The sequence below is a fragment of the Aquarana catesbeiana genome, linkage group LG10, assembly GCF_042186555.1.
Source record: "Aquarana catesbeiana isolate 2022-GZ linkage group LG10, ASM4218655v1, whole genome shotgun sequence".
NCBI classification, from domain to species: Eukaryota; Metazoa; Chordata; class Amphibia; order Anura; family Ranidae; genus Aquarana; species Aquarana catesbeiana.
This window is the reverse complement of record NC_133333.1, coordinates 58427914-58447869: the sequence shown is the minus strand read 5'-3', so window position 1 is coordinate 58447869 and position 19956 is coordinate 58427914. Positions and strand designations below refer to the sequence as shown.

The 19956-nt window shown below is 42.4% G+C and overlaps 1 protein-coding gene across 3 annotated transcripts in view; it reads right to left on the bottom strand.

Annotated features, from left to right (window-relative positions):
* Positions 1-19730, bottom strand: part of LOC141110711 (carnitine O-palmitoyltransferase 1, liver isoform-like) — a 196610-nt gene extending 176880 nt beyond the window's left edge. For 2 of the 3 annotated variants that reach the window (XM_073602239.1, XM_073602242.1), the window contains exon 1: positions 3925-4060. The gene's annotated coding sequence lies outside the window, so the exon portion shown is untranslated. Of the gene's footprint in view, positions 1-3924; positions 4061-19588 lie in introns of those variants that run through there. The other variant, XM_073602241.1, reaches the window with a different exon arrangement.
* Positions 19731-19956: the final 226 nt, after the last annotated feature.

Here is a 19956-nt window from a genome sequence, read left to right as displayed (position 1 = left end):
TAGGGAACGCAACTTTGCACTGAAGCCACTAGGGGACGCAACTTTGCACTGAAGCCACTAGGGGACGCAACTTTGCACTGAAGCCACTAGGAGACACAGCATGCCATTTGTTGGCACTTTTTTTTTTCTATCCACAAGAAGCCAAAAAAAAAAAATTGCTCGATTCCCCCCCACTGGCAGCAATCGCATGCAAAAAATCCAACAGGCTGGTTGTAGTGGAGTCGATCAATGGATCCACTTCACTACACCTAGCCTGCTCATGGATCGAATTTTGGATGGTCCCTGCTGAACCGGCCGAGATTCGATCCACCTATGGCTGTCTTAAAGCGATAGTAAAACCGAATGTATTATATTGCAGTTTACCACTCATTAGATGTGGTGGCTGCATCAGTTTTCTTTTCTTTGGCTTTTCCCCTCTGTTTTCACCTGGTAATCTGGGCGGTAACACACCTGTTTTAGTGAGACATAACTCTGGAGGAATGAGTACAGGAGGCACAGCAGACAGCACCACTGTTGGTCTGGGGGGAGGGGAGTGTTAAATGTATTAGAAGATTTAGATACACAAACAAATTAAAGCCAAACTCCAGATCACACTTTATAGTCAGTTACAGGAAACTGTTTTCCTTTTGGGATAAAAGTTTTGCATGAATAAAAGCTGATTGTTTTAATCACCCCTGCCAGAGTTAAGTGGTTTGTCTCACCCATGTGAACTAATACATTCTGCTGGAGAGTATGCATTTTTGAAAAAAACACAACAGTCTTACTGGCTGGATCACCAGATGAAAATGGAAGAAAGCAAGCCTAAAAAAGAAAATGAATGAAGCCATCACATCTAAGAATTGGTAATCTGCAACATAGTAAATGTTTAGTTTTGGGTTTAATACTGCTGCTTTTAGAGATGCCTAGCGGTTACTATTCACCTCCACCATCAAAGGAATGAGCTCTCAAACGCTGAGTACAGAGCTACTGCATCAGGGGAGAGAGGGTACATGAGAGGGAGTCCACATCAGGAAATGGCTCCTGTGACAGTGGAGGTGAACAGTAACAGCTAGGCCACTTATAGCATTATCCTGGGAGTATTTCAGTCAAACTTCATCAGGTATGTTAATGACCTACACCTATAGCAAGGATATTATTCCGCTTAAAGTGGAATTACACTGTATCTGAGCACCACAAACAAAAAATGCAGTTTAATTCATTTTTAATATTTAACGCAAACTCCCCCATCTAACCATGTCTCCATGCTTTATTTTGCTTATAAATCACTTTGAAAAACAGCCCCCCTAGCATTTCTGGCCACGGCCATCTTGAGTAAGGGCAGACGATTCATGTAGCATTTACTTCCAGGAATCTATCTGCCCTTAACTCAGGCATGAAGAAAGGAGGGCGTGCCTAGCTGCATAAACCCCTCCTCCCCTCCTGAAGACTCCTGGGATGTATGACATCATTTGCCTAGGCAGGAAGTAACTGAAGAAATGTAAAGAAAAAAAAAAAAAACACAACAAAAAAAATGAATGATTAGGAACATTCTTAACCACTTCCACACCGATATACGTCCTAACTTTGAAGAGGGATATCTTTGTTCTGGCAGCAGCTAGCTGATATAACCCTGGTATCTTCTTCTTCGGCGGGCGGTCCAGTTTCCGACAACAGTGGTCTTTGCTGCGGATTCGCCACAAGATCCCTTTTATCGGCGGCAGGAGAGAGCTCCATCCCACCGCTTACCGAAGCTGTCGGTAGCGGCGGAGGCGATTGGATCCTCGTCCTATGGAAGATGGCCCCCCCACCCGTCTCCATACCATTGCAGGGCGGAAGCGACGTTAAAATGTCACTTCCGCCCATAGCTCTTAAAAGGGCCATTTTTTTTTTTTTTTTTTTTATTGCATTTTAGTGTAAATATGAGATCTGAGGTCTTTTTGACCCCAGATCTCATATTTAAGAGGTCTTGTCATGCTTTTTTTTTCTATTACAAGGGATGTTTACATTCCTTGTAATAGGAATAAAACTGACACATTTTTTTTAAAGAACAGTGTAAAAATAAAAAAGGTAAAATAAACAAGAAAAAAATTTTTTTTTTTTAAACGTGCCCTGCCGAGCTCACGTGCAGAAGTGAACGCATATGTGAGTAGTGCCCGCATGTGAAAACGGTGTTCAAACCACACACGTGAGGTAATCACACGCAATCGGTAGAGCGAGAGCATAAAATTCTAGCCCTAGACCTCCTCTATAACTCAATACATGCAAAATTTTTTAAACGTCACCTATGGAGATTTTTAAGGGTAAAAGTTTGTCGCCATTCCACGAGCGGGCGCAATTTTGAAGTGTGACATGTTGGGTATCAATTTACTCGGCATAACATTATCTTTCACAATATAAAAAACATTGGGCTAACTTTACTGTTGTCTTAATTTTTTAATTCAAAAAAGTGTATTTTTTCCCAAAAAAGTGCACTTGTAAGACCGCTGCGCAAATACAGTGTGACAGAAAGCATTGCAACGACTGCCATTTTATTCTCTAGGGTGTTAGAAAAAAAATGTATAATGTATGGGGGTTCTAAGTAATTTCTTGCAAAAAAAACTGGGAGCCAACGGCTGCGTTGCTATCAATCTATCCAATCAAGAGCCAGGAGCCCGCGGAGAAGGAGCCAGCGTGTCCCCGCCAACTGAATGAAGGGGTTCAGGTAAGTAAAACGGGGGGCCGGTGACTGCAAGGTGTTTTTTCACCTTAATGCATAGGCTGCATTAAGGTGAAAAAACACGTACCTTTACAACCCCTTTAAGGCTGGGTTCACACTACTGCAAATTGGATGCGGGATCTCCGGCTCTCTATGGAGCCGGTTCACAAATCTCCGATGCGGCTCCGGTGCGAATTTGCACAGGAGCCCTGTGTGTCTTTTGGTCTGTTTCAGGTTCGAATTCAGCCCAAAATTTAGGCTGAAATCGGACCTGAAACGGTGAACCAGGACGCACAAGATCCGCTGGGAGCCCCTTCGGCATTCAGTGTGAACCGAGCCTTAGACAGTAGAAATAAAGATGCGGAACTGTTTGTTTTTCTTAGGAATAAAAAAAAATAAACTTTACAGGATGCTAGGGGCAACGGCTGTAGTGTCTAGTGTCATTGGTTACTAGGGGCAATGGCTGTAGTGTCTAGTGTCATTGGTTACTAGGGGCAATGGCTGTAGTGTCTAGTGTCATTGGTTACTAGGGGCAATGGCTGTAGTGTCTAGTGTCATTGGTTACTAGGGGAAATGGCTGTAGTGTCTAGTGTCATTGGTTACTAGGGGCAACAGCTGTAGAGTGTGGGTGTGGTGTCATTGGTTACTAGTAAGGATGAGCTCCGGCGTGTTCACGCAGCCCACGTGCAGAGCCCTCCAGGAAGTCAGCACTGCCCTAATCACAAGCGGTGAGACATTGTCCCGATGCGTGGTTGCAGAGAGTCTCACTGCCTGTGATTAGCGCAGCTCTGACTTCCTGGTGGGCTCTGCACGTGGGCTGCGTGAACACGCCGGAGCTCATCCTTAGTTACTAGGGGCAACAGCTGTAGTGTTTGGTATCATTGTTGGTTGCTTGGAGCAACGCCTGTAGTGTCTGTGTCATTGGTTACTAGGGGCAATAGCTGCAGAGTGTGGTATCGTTGGTTGCTAGGAGCAACAGCCACAGTGTCTGGTGTCATTGGTTACTAGGGGCAACAGCTGTAAGGTGTGTCGTTGGTTGGTAGGGAGAATGGTGTGGGTGTGTCTGGAGGAGATGGCGAGCCCTCATTCATTGCCTGGGGTTCAGCTCCATGACATCATTACCAGCACTCACTTCTTAATAGAGCTCGGGGTGACTGGCCTGCACCGTGTGAGAGACGGAATGGACCACAGTCAGAACTCTGTACATTGTACTGATAAGGAACCGCCTGACCAACCCGTCCGGTACTTACCGATACCGGCATCACTCGAGACACACCATACTGGACCGCGAAACAGCCGATAGTTCTCGCGTAGGTAGTAATTAGTGGTGACGCGCATGCCCCGTTGACAGATAGAAAAGCCGAGCATTAGGGGCGCATGCGCACTTGTGTTATGTTATTACTGGTTGCTGACAGGATGTTGGGCTGTGGTTATGTACAGCGGTTATATTTTCAGGAAGGCTTTGAAGGTCCAGCTTACTGTTGGACTTTTGAATGTCATTGTAGTATTTGAGGTGACCAGGATTCTCTACATTCAGTGAGGGCTTCTGTCTGCCACACAGTTTTTGTTGAAATGGCAGACATGGATGTCTGTTAGTATGAAGGCAAACTTACATGGCCTAATAAAGAATGTATGCATTCAAAAATACATAATGGTGAACTTACTAACTTTTGTATTGCCTTTTTGTATACTAGTGCAAAATTAAATATAATAAACTGAATTCAGGGCCTATGCAAAGCACTGCTGTTCAGCATAGCTCCCAATTGTCCCTGATTTGGAACAAAGTCCCTCTTTTCTCCTCATTGGTTCCTCATTTTGGTCTGGTTTATATAGTTGTATATAACATGCACTTTTTATCCTTTCTCAGTGCTAAGGCCCCTTTGACACGGGGCGGATCCGCTCAGTGGGAGATCGCAAGGTTGATCTCCACTGAGCCGGCAGATGACAGATCCGTCTTTGCTCTCTGTGCAGGGAGGGACCTGTCAGAGGATCCCCGCTGATATTTATGGGGAGATCAGATGAAAACGGACAGCATGTCAGATCTCCATTCGATCCGATTCGCCATACATCTGTTTTGAGCGGAACGGATGGCAGGCGGGTGTCAGCGGACACATCTCTGCTGACATCCGCCTGCCCATAGGAGTCATTGGGTGGCCCGCTTGGATCCGCCTGAAAAACGGATCGTGTGTAAGGGGCCTAAACCTTTCATCTCATTTCTAAATTGCTGCATTTGTAAATTTCAAAAGCCAGTATAAAGGAATATTAGTGGTACAAAAAAAAAAAAACACTTGTGGGTTCAACTAATCATTTTTGTTGTCTCCTTTAAAGGGGCGTGGCAGGGGGTGTGTCCTATGCCTGCATATTTTTGCTAATAGGTGTCCTTCATTCCCATTTCAAAAAGTTCTGTCTGAATTGGGTGCCAACTCAGGAAGATGACAGGTCCGTCGCTACCTGTCAGAACGCCGCTCTCCCCTATGGAGGATCGGATGATGACGGACCGTAGAGTCCGTCGTCACCCGATCCGATCCGAAAACGGATGGAAAAGTAGGGTTTTCCTCCGTTACACTTTTCGGATCGGAGCGGGTCGGATGTCAGCGGACGTTCATCCGCTGACATCCGCTATTCCATAGGGATACATGTATGTCCGTTTTTCATCCGAAAACGGAAGGATGAAAAACGGACATAGGATCGTCCGTGTGAAAGAGCCCTTTAATGTCTAATTTCCGGTCTGTTGTGGTGCGTTGGATTGCCCATTTGCTGGGAAGCTATGTCAAATGAGTGCATGCCCTTAAAGCGATGCACAATAATGTATAAACTAACACTCTTCAATGAGGGTGCGTTTAATGTACCGTAGCGGACCTGGGAATGGTCCCCTAAAGCGGAATTCCACCCAATTTTGAGAGGTGGTCTTAAACGAAAGACCACCTCTCCACCACTAGTTTTTGGATATTTACATTTTTTTTTTTTTTTACTTTCTCTGGTACCTTTTTAGAAGTACTAAGAGTACTTCCGATCCAGCTGGGCCACGGCCAAGGTCGTCACATCCTCTTCTGTGGCAAGCCCCCCCATTGTCTTCTGGAACATGTGTGTACCAGGAGACAAGCTGGCCATTCACAAAGCGCCGCGCGACTCGCACAGGGCCGTCTTTAAGGCAGGGCAAAAGGGGCAGCTGCTAATACTTGTCAACTATCCCAGTTTAAATTCCCTCGTCCCTTGAGGTTTTAGTGCCGTGCTATGTCATGATATCTCAGTGTGAAAGTTCTTTTACTAATGCTGCCCATTTCTGCCCTATTGTGTACAGATGACTCACCTGCAGACCCTGTATTTACATGTAAATACGGGCATTGATATGTAAATAGCGGTGGCATTCATATGTAAATTAGGGTTGCCACACATCCCTTTAATCCAGGACACATATTAATTACACAGGTTCTGAGGCTAATTTAATGCAGATAAGGCACCAGTTAGTTTAATTACCACCTTTATCAGCCACAGAACCTGTGTAATTAATGGGATGATGTGGCAACCCTAATGTAAATAGCAACGGACCGACTGCATTCATATCTAAACAATGGTGGACTGGCGGCATTTATATGTAAATAGAGGCGGCATTCCTATGTATACCATGTCCCCCTGAGGTCATATCCACCACCATCATCTCTTGCTGAATGTTGCCCACCGGGGAGATAAAGGGGCATACTTGAAAGTCCTGGCTACAACTGTTAGCACAGGTTTTAGGATGCAAAGGTGTACTAACGGGGTGGATAAAGAATTTGGTCACCTGTAGGGCAGCCCATTCATTTTAATGGTCTGCTGTATGCACTAGAAATTTGGAAGAAAGTCCCTAACCCTTTTTCAAAATCACATGGTGCCACAGCACATGTCATCAGCAGATGAGTGAGGGTAGCATTAATAATTAATGGCACTGCTGTGTCTCTACTAAAAGGCAGCAAATTTCTGTGGTGTCAGAATTTTGCGTGCGTTCCCGACACACACACACAAATGTGAACGCAGACTAAATGTCTCAGTTACATTGGTGTTCAGTGTAAATCTTCTCATTACATTGGGGCTTGGTGTAGAATCCTTTCATTCATACTAGTGCCAGTGTGAATCCCTCCTTACATTGGTGGGTACTGTGAATGCTTCTATTACATTAGTGGTCAGTGTAAACCCCTATTACATAGGTGGCCAATGTTGAAACTCCTCTTTATATTGGTAGTCGGTAAAAAAACCTAGCACTGCCACTGATCCCAGGAGTTCTAGGATAACTAGGAGTTTTCTGTCTATTGATGAGTCCCCTCACCTCCCCAGTCCATGGTGTGCAGGCAGTGAGGAGATGATGTGCTATAACTTCTAGCAACCAATCAGTGAGCAGTAATGATGTGCAGTAACCTCTAGCAACCAATCAACAAGCAGAAATCATGTGCTGAAACCTCTAGCAAGTAATCAGTGAGCCATAATGTGTGCTGTAACCTCTAGCATCCAGTCAGTGAGCGATAATGACACTGTAACCTATGGCAACCAATCGCAATCGCTGCCTGATCTAATTCAATAAACAGATTTTGAGTCTAGCTGCTATTTATTGTATGTCTCAGAGCAGGTGGAGAGCGAAGCCCACATGGAGGGGAGGAAGGGCCCAAGAAAATGTTTGCACAGGGTCCAATCGATATTAATGATGGCCCTGGACTCGGGCATACGCAGTCGGAATCTGGCAGTGAAGCCGCAAGGCTCCACTGCCAGTTTCCCTTAGTTGAAATGGCGGTACCTGCACCGTCTGATGGACGGATCAGCCTCAGGGGGGCAACATCGCTGTGAAACTCGCATCCAACTCCCAATAATTTAAAGTAAATACCATTTTTATTGCTTACACGATCGTTCTACAGCATCCTCCCATGTGAGGGCCGTGTTTACTTGCATGGAGATGCACAGATATTCCATACATCCCTGTGCAGACAGTCCTATTTATTAACTCACGCTATCTGCACTCAGAAACCCTCACCTGCACTCACCCTTAAATCACAAATTGGGAGCAGCTACTGTGTCAATGCAGCTGCTACATCCCAGTTGACATGAATGGGACTGCCTGCATGTGGATGCATGGAACATCTGTGCAGGCAAAACACAGCCCTCATCCAGGCTTATATTGTAGTATGCCCATGTGAATGAGGCCTTATGCAAATGCATTTTGTGTAGCGCAGCACACCTGGTTAGTCAGAACAGACTCTAAAGCCTCGCACACACGATCAGATTTTCGGATGACCATTCGTCCATTTTTGTTTCAGGCTAGTCTCATGTCGAAAGTGAAGAGGTTACTCACCATACGAAAATTCTCATACGGCAGAATGCAACTTCAGAAATAATGTAATGTGTTGAATAGTTTTGTATGTGTTCTTTCGTTTCTGATCATGCGTAGTCTTGCTCTTACGTTTTTTTTTTTGTACAAAAAACGTACTAACTAAATGAAAATCGGATGTTGGGTTCATGTATGACAAAAAATGTATAGTATGCACATCTAGGTTTTGTCGTACTAAAAACCAGAATCGGCTGTCAAAGGCACCATACTAACAATCCGAAAAACGTCAGATCGTTCATCGGATGAAATTTTACTTCCGATTTTCGTATGTGTATGGGCCTTAAAAGCAGATCTTTACCCATTTCAGAAAAACCTTCTCTCCTCCACCTTCCTCTTAGGCCTTTTTCACAGGGGCGGACTCCATTATGATCAGCAGGGGATCTGTCCTCTGATCCCTTGCTGTTCAGAGCTGAGCAGACAGATAACAGGTCCATGTCTGCTCAGTTTATGCAGAGCGGACACAGACAGAGCCCACTCTGCTCTAGGCAAAGGCAGGGTGCCTTTGGCCAATCATGGCTCAGGGGCTAAGTCCATGCCCCACACTATATAAGACTGCTGCTTACAGTGAAGTACAGCGTACAGTGGTATATATTGAATGAATGGACATTAGGCAGGTAGTTAGTGTAGTGTGCAGTCATACCTCCCAATTTTCTGAGATGAGAATGAGGGAGACCTATCAGCAAAAGTATGCAGGCAAAGGACACACCCCTTGCCACGCCCCCTTAAAGGAGAATTGTACAAAAAAATAAGAAGAATAAAATAAGACTGAGGGACAGAGGGACATTGCTCCAAATCAGGGACAGTTGGGAGGTATGTGCAGACAGTCAGTGTAGTATATATATATATATATATATATATATATATATATATATATATATATATATATATATAATACAGTTCATAGTATATAGTGCAGTTAGTGTAGTATATATAATACAGTTCAGAGTATAAAGTGCAGTTCATATAGTATATATAATACAGTTCATAGTATATAGAGCACTCCGTATAGTATATGTATAATACAGTTCAGAGTATAGAGTGCAGTCCGTATAGTATATATAACACAGTTCAGTGTATATAGTGCAGTCTGTATAGTATATATAATACAGTTCAGAGTATATAGTGTAGCCCATATAGTATATATAATATAGTTCAGAGTATATAGTGCAGTCCGTAGCACAACCAGCCTGTCTGTTTTTTCACAGAACCGCTGCCAGCGGCTACAGCTAACAGCAGTGACCATTGTATTCTGTCAGTGGAGAAGGCTCCCTGTGTGCCCCACCAGCAGAACACAACAGCACTGCGGGAGGAATTCCCCCATCAACACTGACTGATGGTTGAAGGAAAGAAAATTGCACGATGTATGGGCTGTCTTATTTACACCTCATATCTTACTAAAAGATATTGATAAGATAGTGGTGACTTGTGTTTCCACAGACAGACAACAAAAATGGTGCAAGGCCTGAGGGATAAAATGCATCAGGAAAGACTGGACAAACTTCATGTACAGCCTCAAGGGTAGGAAGGAAGTGTGGACATGACTGAAACCTTTAATTATGTTAAGGGTATAAATAGAGTATAGAAGGACAATACTGTCAATATTAACCTGGGATCAAGAACATGGGGACATGACCACAAACTAGCAGGAGAAATCTTCAAAATTAAAGTGGTTCTAAAAGTGGAAGTTTTTTTTACCTTAAAGCGGGGTTCCACCCAAATTTTGAACAATATCTGTATGTATTCTCTTCCTTGCCTAGATGCTGACATGCCGTTTAAAAAAATTTAAATCGCCGTAATTACCTTTTATTTTTCTATTCTTCTTTGCACTTCCTGGTTCTCCTCTCATGGGAGTAGGCGTGTTTCTAGCCTCTCCCAGACTCCTGGGAGCTAGTCTCAGGCTTCCCAGGATGCCACTGAGCATGTGCGGGAATGAGCGGTGAATGCTGGGAGCACAGCATTCACCACATCCAGGAAATAAATGCTTGTGGGCTTCAAATGCCCACAATGAAGATGGAAACCGCCTGCAGTGAATAATATAAGTTATTCTTTCCGACGAAATCTGACACAGGCGGACATATTACACACAATATGTGAGTATGTAATGCTGAGAAGAAAAGTTTGTGAATGAACTCAAAAAAAAAAATAACGATAGATAGGTGGACCCCCGCTTTAATACATTCTATTCATTAAGGTAAAAAACCTTCTGGGTGCAGCCCCCCACCCCCAGCTCCGCCTTATACTTACCTGAGCCCCATCTCGATGCAGCTATGAATGTGTTTCATACACCTTCCTGAGGAAGTCAACATCCCTGCATCGTGAATTGTGTTGGTTTTTAATGCATTATCCGTGATCACTAAACGTCTACTTTTTGTGAAGATACAGTCTCCAAGCATCTTTGAGATCTGTGTAGTAATCCAATTTTTATGGTCAATTTGAATCAGCAGAAGATAGAAGCTGATTGGCTACCATTCGCAGCTGCACCAGACTCTGAGTGCTCCCGTTTTAGTAAATCTCCCCCTTTGCCTCTGTGCAGGAGCTTTCCATATTAAGACCAGTTTCTGGTGCTTTTTCTCCTCGTGCAAGGCCAAGTGTTTGCTTCAGCTCCACAAGTGATGTCTTTGCCTATCTGATCCGCATCTTGGTTGCCTGCTGTGAGGACCTACCCGGTGGCCTCCGGAGATCCATGCAGAGTCCAGCTTGGAGGATTTGAGCGACAGGACGTCCCTTTCCATGCCCTTGGTGGCTGACTGCTCATGCGATTCCCTGTCGCTGACACGGGAATCCACGGGATCTGGTAAGAGTTTTTTACACACCATTCTTTCCATGATCGCCTCATCCGGTTGATGTGTCCCCTCTTTGTGAAGTCAAACTTCTGCCAACTACCTGAATACCATTACCCTCTGCAGCACATCCATATTTTTGTACAGTGGGACACTACATCCTTCACGTATATCATTTATATTGACTTTATGTTTATCACATGCCATTTGGCTGATGTTTCACGATTACTTTTTCTGATTGACGTACAAGCAAGGAATTTCTTTGTCTTTGATTATACATTTATTCACCATGCGCTACATTTTTATTTAGTTAAATATTAACCTGGGATCAAGAACATGGGGACATGACCACAAACTAGCAGGAGAAATGTTCAAAATTAAAGTGGTTCTAAAAGTGGAAGGTTTTTTTACCTTAATGCATTCTATTCATTAAGGTAAAAAACCTTCTGGGTACAGCCCCCCACCCCCAGCTCCGCCTTATACTTACCTGAGCCCCATCTCGATGCAGCTATGTGCATGAGAGCAGCGGCTCTCCAGGGTCTCTCTCTCCTCATTGGCTCACATACCATCTCCTTCTGCTGTCAATCACAGCCAGTGAGGAGACAGAGGGGGGCTGAGCTACTCTCTGTATTTGAATGGACAATGTCCATTCACAGGAGCGCAACTCGGCAGCGAGCCAATAGGCTTGCTATTGGGGCACTTGGCAGTGGGGAGGAGCCAAGACCACCAGCAGGGACCCAAAAAGAAGAGGATCAGGGCTGCCCTGTGGAAAACCATAACACAGAGCAGGTAAGTAGAACATGTTTGTTATTTTCTTTCATTTAACCTTTAGAATCACGAAACCACTTCGAGCGGTAGTAAACCACCACTGAAATAACAATTAAGTTGGCCCCACTGCAGGGTTAATGCATATGGTACTAGTATGCATCGCATACTAGCACATTATGACAGACTTACTTGTAAAGCAGATCCCCCCTGTGCAACACTGTCACAGATCCCCGGCGCTGCCATCTTCACCTGGTCTTCCTTATGGGTTCACGGGATCCGACTATATGAATGGCTTGAGCCATGGTGATGTCACTGTGCATGCACGCAGGGGCCCTCTCCAGCATGGAGCTCTGAAGGGATGGCATGGGTATGCCGTCCCTTCAGAGTGCATGCCCTGGTGATGTCACCGGCAGCATCCCTTGTGAATATCTCCTAAATACTAGTTTAGTAGTTGCTGCAAGTTTAAGAGATATTCACTATACCTACAGGTAAGCCTTATTATAAGCTTGCCTGTAGGTACAAGTTCAAAAGTGGGGTTTATCTCCACTTTAAGGACCAGGCTCTTTCTGGCAGTTTTTGTTTATATGTAACAATCATTTTTTTTTTGCAAAAAAAATTACTTAGAACCCCCAAACATTATATATTTATTTTTTGATTTTAATGCAAAAAAACACAATACATAACCCAACTTTTTGTAAAATATAAAAGATGATACCAAGCATGTCGTGCATGCTTTAAAATTGCTCACGTCTGTGCAGTGGCGACAAACAATGTATATTTTACTATCCATAGGCTTTAAAAGCCTTTACAGGTTACCACTTTAGATTTACAGAGGAGGTCTAGTGCTAACATTACTGCCCATGCTCTGACATTCTTGGTGATACCTCACATGTGTGGGACGATTGCTGTTTGCAGGAACAACGCATGCGTTCGTCTTTGTACGCAAGCACAGGGGGTGGGGGCACTTTATTTTTTTTAATTATTAATTTATTTTATTTTTACAATGTTGCTTTAAAAAACATTTTTTATCACTTTCATTGTAGATTACATTCTTTGTGACAGCAATAAAAGTGATAACAACTTTTTTAAAGCAACAGTGTAAAAATAAAATAAATTAATAATTAAAAATAAAATAAAGTGCCCCCACCCCCTGTGCTTGCGTGCAATAGGCATGTGACAGGTACTCTTTATGGAGGGACCTGGGGTCACTAAGAACCCAAATCTCTCCTCTGAACTTAAAACCATGCAAAACACCAAGATCAGTGTTTTTGAATATTTTTGATTTTTTTTAAATGACGCAGATCACATCCGGGTAAATCGGAAGCGATGTCAGGTCATCGCTTCTGGATTACCATAGTGGAGACCCAAACAAACCCCCCGCTTTCTTTGGGTGTCCTACTAGCTGCCGGATGCGCTGGCTGGTAGCTTGAGGCTCTTGCTGCTTGTAATAGCAATCGAATAGCTTATTTGCATCTCTGATTGTTATTACAAGAGAGCCGACCCCCGGCTCTACAAAATGGTACCAGGGTGATGCCTGCAGCTGCAGGCATCACCCCAATACAACCACTTGAAGCCTGATGATGTACCAGGTTCATGACTGGTCGGCAAGTGGTTAACCTTAGAAAGTATTATTTTACTGAAAGAGTAGTTGATCATTGGAACATACTTCCAGAAGGAACAGTCAATTGACATGAAGCATAATGTAGGTCTATACCTAGACAAAAGGCCAAAAACAAAAAAAAGAAAATGTAAAGAAATACCACTTAGTAATACATAAAAGTTTTCCGGCTAAGTTTTAGAAGCCCCCCTCTGTGTTTAAGTCTTGCTATAAGTCATGCATCTGAAAAAATGGCCCTTTGGATGGAGGGAACAGGTTAACATGAACCTGACTTGGCTTAAAACATTTATAAGGTAGTAAAAAGGTTGAAGTAAAACAAATAGACATTTGTGGTCCAATGGTACCCTAGGCCCAAGGTGTCCTTGACGTATGGCCAAATTCAAACCAAAAAGAGCATGTTCATGCACAATGTCTTAAAACAACAACACATATAAGAGCAAACTTGCAGTATTTTTGGCAATGCAAAGGGCATTCACATCTGTGCAATATGGCGCAAGTAAATTTGCTTCTACTGTTTATTTATGTTGGGGTGCAATTAGGCAACATACACTGTGCGTTACCATGCCCCCCACCTGGTGCTAAACCCTGACCTCTAATTTATTTGCAAATGCCAGATCATTAACTGCCACTGAATTCTGGCACGTGACAGTTAAAAACACAGAGCTCCAGCTAAAAATAACATGAAAAAATGATTAGCCTAATAAATGATAGCATAAAAAATAGCTTTTGCTGCCATATTCAACTTTAATCCAAAGTTTTCTGCCACAGCACTTTTTTTCTGCCACTGGATGACCTCATACTGATGGCCAGCATCATTCAACCCCATGAACTCATTGGCTCCTTGGACTGCTTCTGCCTCTCACACTTGAGCTCTGCTGTACAGGGACTGCAAGTGGCTGTCCAGAGGCTGCTACCAGGTCAAATTCAGGTGCTTACACTGCTTGCATTTAAAGCTGAAGTTTAGTGATTTTTTTAAAATCAAATCAGCACCAGGGACGATAAATACATGAATAACGTGTGTCCCATGTTCCGGTGGCTGCTCTGTTCCTTGAAATCCTTTGTCCTTTGCTCCCCGGATACCCCCACAGCTGCAAACTTCCGGTGCTACCGGGGCTGATATGAGCAGCTTTACCTGTGACCGTAACTCGTGAAAAGTGCCGATTATTCATGAAAGTTCCCACAATCAGGACCCCTTTCACACTGGGGCGGTTTGCAGGCGCTATTGCGCTAAAAATAGCGCCTGCAAACCGACCCGAAACAGCTGCTGCTGTGTCTCCAGTGTGATAGCCTGAGGGCTTTCACACTGGAGAGGTGCGCTAGCAGGACGGGAAAAAAAGTCCTGCTAGCAGCATCTTCGGAGCGGTGAAGGAGCGGTGTATACACCGCTCCTTCACTGCTCCTGCCCATTGACATCAATGGGGCAGCGCGGCTATACCGCCAGCAAAGCGCCTCTGCAGAGGTGCTTTGCAGTGGTTTTTAACCCTTTTTCGGCCGCTAGTGGGGGGTAAAACCACCCAGCTAGCGGCCGAATACAGCAGCTAAAATGACGGTAAAGCGTTGCTAATAATAGCGGCGCTTTACCACCGACGCCACCCCCGCCACAGTGTGAAAGGGGCCTAAATCTTTCATTCATCTGCCCATTATCCATTTATAGAGCGTGTTTCATTGCAGCAACTGATAGTACAGCTTCTAGAAATGGAGCCAGGGGCAGGAAGGGCAGGTGTAGTCATCACTTTTGATGAGTGCCTGTCACAGGAGAAGCTGCTCAGATTATCTGTGGAGTATGCAGTGGGCAAAGGCGGGTGGATTTCAAGGAACATAGCAGCCGCCAGAGAAATTATTGGGGGAGATTTACTAAATCCGGTGCAACTGTGCATGGTAGCCAATCAGCTTCTAACTTCAGTTTGTTCAATTAAGCATTGACAATAAAATCTTGAAGCTGATTGGATTCTATGCAGAGCTGCACCAGATTTTGCTTGCTCCAGTTTTAGTACCCCCTCCACTATGTCGCTCCTGTATTGAAATTCCATTACCTGCCTGTATACCCTGCCAATGATGAATGAACCCCACCAATGCCAAAGGAAATGAACTCCCATGCATGCTCGGGAGTGATGTCATCTTAGCAGAACCAATGAAAATGGCCAAGGATTAGTACCCAGAAGCCAATCCGACCAAACATGACAGTGGCTTGCAGGGAGCTCCGGGACACTGTGGTGCTTGTTAGAAGGTGAGTATAGTTCCGCTTTAATGAATACAGAAATGCATTCATTTGTGTCTTTATATCGGTCTAGAGTTCAGCATGAAAGAGTAAAAAAGGTTAATAAGAAATCAAGGCTCTTAGGAAATGATTTACTAAAACTGGAGACTGCAAAATCTGGTACAGCTGTGCATGGCAGCCAATCAGCTTCTAACTGCAGCGTGTTCACTTAAGCTTTGACAAAATAAACTGGAAGCTGATTGGTTTCTATGCAGAGCTACCCCAGATTTTTCACTCCCCAGCTTTAGTAAATCAACCCCAATGTGGCTTTCTATCTACTTTTTGAAAATAAAAATGCAACAGCTTTATGAGATTTACATATATTTGTAAATTGAATCTTTGGTTATAAAATTATCATTAGATAAAATAAAGAACACAGATGAAAGAATTCATACAGCTTTACTAAATTGAAGTATGTGACTAAAGAACAGAAAATTAGAGGCATGGTTGTTGCATATTGTGGCCACCTCAAGGGAAAAGACAGATTTGACTACTTGCCTGTGTGGACTAGCATGGTCTGGACATGTTGCTTAGCAACACCCTGGCTTTCAAGAGTGTTTTGTGAAAAAAGTATCTGAAAGGAATTTTTTTCCATAGTAACCAGACTATACCTAACACAGCGTATAACAGATAAGTACAGCCTGTTTTTATGTTGAGTGTCAGCGTTCAGGGTTTTGAAAATCTGTACTGTTAGAAGGACATTCATTCTGGAACTCAGAATCATGGTCTAGTTATAGCTAGATAGAGGAGTGTTAAAAAAAATTATTAATTGTTTGCAATGGGCAATAGGTACAAATTTCCTGACAGACACTTGGTACACGAATTTAAAAAAGACATGCAGACTGCTGACATCCTATTACACATGTAGGTGTTCCTTTTAGGAAAGTTCTGCCCCTTGGGTTGTGTAGTGATTACCTGTTAATCTCTCCTTTTTTATACTTCGGAATATAAAAGGCAGTTGGTGGAGTCATAAGCAAGGAGATGTGCCTTACAGACACCCCTGGTTAGGAATACCATCACTATGGATAGTGTCAGAGGGACTGGCATAAGTGAGTAACTCACTTTAGGGTTTCCTTATTAATGGATGCTTCAGCTGCATCTTGGAGAAGAGAGTGACTGCAGGAAGACCCTGAACTAAAGGGATAATATGTGTAAATTCTTCCTCTATGTGAGTGCTAGAGCTCACATTAACATTAGCTTTTGGAAGAGATTTAATTAATGTTGAGCACTGGATTTGTGACTTTTCTTTTATAAAGTTATTTTTTTAAGCCTTGGGTTAGTTCTCTTTTGTTACACTTGAAGTAAGACTATTTTCTGCCATAAAATCCCAACACAACTGAACATTGTGTTATTGAAGTACCAAGCTATTCTGTATTGTGAGGGCATGCGAAAAGAAGTGAGGATTATGTAGTTGACTGAGATGGCCTGCTGATTGTCTCACTTGTGTCCACTGTATGAGCAGGTGTGTGAAGGATCCTACTCCCACTGATTCTGCTATGGGTGACAAGGAACTTTGGGTCCGAAGATCTGTTAACCTGGGGTCATCAGTAGAAGCCATACTCTGTGTGTAGAGACTAGACTTAAAGTGTAAGTAAACCCTCCTATCATTTTCAGTCAAGGAAGCTGCCATCTTTGCCTCTGTGTAATCTACAACTGCCATGATGCTGCACATGTGATCAGTTTAGACACCAGCGATTGGATGGTTTGACAGTTTGGTTGAGAGCACAACCAATGGGAGTGTTACATTTCCGGCACGTGCCGGAAATGAAACCGTTTTATGGATGGGTTTACTTCCGCTTTTTTGGTTGAAATCCCTGGTATTGGTCTTGTTCCTAAAGAAGTTGTGTCTAATCCAGGGGCTGGAGCTCCCCTTTAGATTGTGTCTGGTTCAGGAGAAGAGTCCTTTGTACTAAATTCAGTCTTTGACCCCTTAGTACTAAAATTTAAAGTTATGCCTCAAGTTTAGTGAATAATCCATAAGAGACCTGCTTTCACAAAAACCTCTGTGGCTGCATTAAATGAAAATCATTATGTATATGAAGACATGTTTCTTATGTTTTTTTTCACTGAAGGTTTACATAAAGAAATATGTTCATAAAAAATTAAAGGTGGTCCATGTACAATCTGCCTACACCTGAGGGCTTAAGTCACTTTTTACAGATCTGGACCTTATATGGCCCTCTCATATTCAATCTTGATGATGGTGATGATAAAATACATTAGCATTATCACTGTTAGAGGACAAACTATGCTTACGCAATAAAACAGTCACGTGAGGGCACTCTACATGCCTGGTGCCTGGTGACACTTTCACCTACAGATAATAACTGTAACATGGGTGTATAAAATCGTGACAAAGAAAGGCACTGTACTCTGTAGTTAAAGCATAACAGTTTGAAATAAAAAGGAAAAAAATAAAGGGCCTTATATAAAAAGATTTTGAAAATAAACCAACGGTACTGTTCTAAGCCATCAATCAGAGATTATTTTTCATGCTTCTAGCCTAATTTGTGTGCATTTTATTCAGTGCTCACGGCAATAGAGAAAATGCTGTTTTTAGACACAAGTCCAAAAACTATTTCGCTCATGAATTTCTATTTTAAAAAGAGGACATATACATTCATGACAATTTAACCTTCTCCTTGACACTGTAATATACATTTAGTGCATAAAAAGCTTAATTAGAATAATACATATCCAACTGACAGCTAAGTCGGGAAAATTCAATCCTTGAGGGGGGAGATTAAAGTATCTTAATTCATCATAATCATTTAGTGTATGGATATCAAACAATTCAAAATGTTTGGTATGGTAGTATTTTGTTTCATTAGTAATAGGGAAAAATTACTATTTACACATCATGTAACCTGCCTATTACAGACTACAAGTCATTCACATGGAGCTCTAGGTTGTTTATCTCTGTTTTGACAAAATTAAAATTGAGTGAAGCATTTCATTCAGAGGGATTGCTATTGATGACGATCTCCCCATCGTCTGAGTAGGATACACAAGTCAATTTTTTCATGATCTACCATGCAACAATATCAGAACAAGAAAGGTTGCCATAATACTAGACCTTTTAGTGATTTTTTTTAAAACATATCTCTTTGTATGAACACTCTAATCAAATATTTAAAACTTAATTAAAATATACCAGAGATTGATTGCCACAAGAGAAAACCTTAAGCCACTTAATTTTGAATAACCTGATATAGAGACTAAATCTGTAGATCAGTTAAGTATAAAATATGTCAATATACTATATGCCACATATTCATCATAATAAAAAACATGATAATACATGTTAAATGGCAAGCAGATGTTATTAGACCTTGTAAGCGTCACTGCCAGTAACTTATTGGTTGCTGGAGATCACAGGAATATTTTATTTGGCCTGATATTTATAATTTATCAACTACAGTTGATTAGTGGTTAGCTTTATGCTCTTAAAACTTTGAGTCCTGGGTTCAAGTACTACCTAAAACACTATGAATATACAGTTTATACACCTTTCCATGTGGGTTTCCCCTGGTGCTTTGGCTTCCTTGCACAATCCAAAACACACCGGCACACTTGATTTACTTCCGCTCAAATTGCCCATGTTGTGTGTATCATTGTACTAGGGCCTTCAGATTTGTGACCCAATGATCAATGCACTGTGTAAAGCACAACATACTGTGTCTGCACTATGAAACTACTGCAAATAAATACATTAAAACAACACATTCTGGCATATTCAGCAAGGCAGTGCAAAGAGTAGTAACTGAGAACAAATGTTAGTAACCCACAGCAACCAACTAGACATTAGACATTTACAGATCTGCCAAAAGTTAAATCAATTTCATGGGTTGTTATGTGTTTCCACACTTTGCAGATCATCAGTTCTGCAGTCCTTTATTGAACAGGTTTGATTGTCTTCCATAAGAAGAAACAATTGAGACATATATATTGCTTTTCCAACAAGGTTCTGCAGTGACTGACAACACACAGTTATTACAATTATCTGCTGCTACTCACTAAACAAGATAAAAAAAAACAGAAGTACTATTGCATTATCATTGGATTCCTATTTACTACTGATATTCTAGCAGATAATTGATAAGTCATATCTAGGTCTTATTGATTAGTAAAATGTTACCTTTCTCCTTACTGACAATAGCTCCCCAAGTAATAAAAGAAGCTCAGCACAAGAGAAAGCAGATTTGTAGGGAGCTCCGATTAAATTGCCAGCTCTTCTTTGGCTCCGCCAAACAGGTTTGGCGTGTTTGCTAAATCATGTCAACGCCTTGGATCAAAACTTTAAAAAGGTGAGACTAGAACTTAGACAGCAACGGAGGGATTGTCAGGTAGGTGTGGCCAGGAGAAGCAATATTCTCAGTCATGTGTCCCTGCAGCAACTGATAAGAACCCTCAACTGACTGTTTTTTATACATATAATAAAACTGTTTTAAAGCAATAAAGCATACATGTTTTTAAATAAAAGCTGGGACAAATATGGCATTTAAT